Here is a 1,008-nt window from a genome sequence, read left to right on the forward strand (position 1 = left end):
TCTATGACCCGACACCATCAAATTATTAGAGAACATTGGAGAAACCCTGCAAAATATAGACACAGGCAAAGACTTCTTGGAAAAGACCCCAGACGCACAGGCAGTCAAAGCCAAAATTAGCTATTGGGATTGCATCAAATTGAGAAGTTTCTGTACTGCAAAAGAAACAGTCAGGAAAGTGAATAGGCAACTGACAGAATGGGAAAAAATATTTGCAAACTATGCAACCAATAAAGGGTTAATAACCAGAATCTACAAAGAGATTAAGAAACTCCACAACAACAAAACAAACAACCCACTTAGGAGATGGGCCAAGGACCTAAATGGACATTTTTCAAAAGAGATAAATCCAAATGGCCAACAGACACATGAAAAAATGTTCAGGATCACTAGCCATCAGGGAAATGCAAATCAAAACCACAATGAGGTTTCAGCTCACCCCGGCTAGACTGGCTTACATACAGCAATCAGCGAAAAACAGATGCTGGCGAGGATGTGGAGAAAAAGAGACACTAATCCACTGTAGGTGGTAATGGAAACTGGTGAAGCCACTATGGAAGTCAGTTTGGAGATTGCTCAGAAACCTGAATATAGCCCTACCATATGACCCAGCCATGCTACTCCTTGGAAGTTACCTAAAGGAAATTATATTGGCAAATAAAAGAGCTGTCTGCACCTCAATGTTTATTGCAGCTCAATTCACAATAGCTAAGACATGGAATCAACCTAAATGCCCATCAACAGAAGATGGGATAAAGAAATTATGGGATATGTACTCTATAGAATACTATATAGCAGTAAAAAAAATTGAAATCCGGTCATTTACAACAAAATGGATGAATCTGGAAAACATCATGCTGAGTGAAATAAACCAGTCCCAAAGGGACAAATACCATTTGTTCTCCCTGATCTGTGGCAACTAACAGAGCACCTAAAAGGAAATCTGTTGAAGCGAATGGATCCTATGAGAAACAATGTCTTGATCAGCCCTTGTCCTGACTGTTGAGG

Source organism: Lepus europaeus, chromosome 7 (assembly GCF_033115175.1).
Source record: "Lepus europaeus isolate LE1 chromosome 7, mLepTim1.pri, whole genome shotgun sequence".
Taxonomy (NCBI): domain Eukaryota; kingdom Metazoa; phylum Chordata; class Mammalia; order Lagomorpha; family Leporidae; genus Lepus; species Lepus europaeus.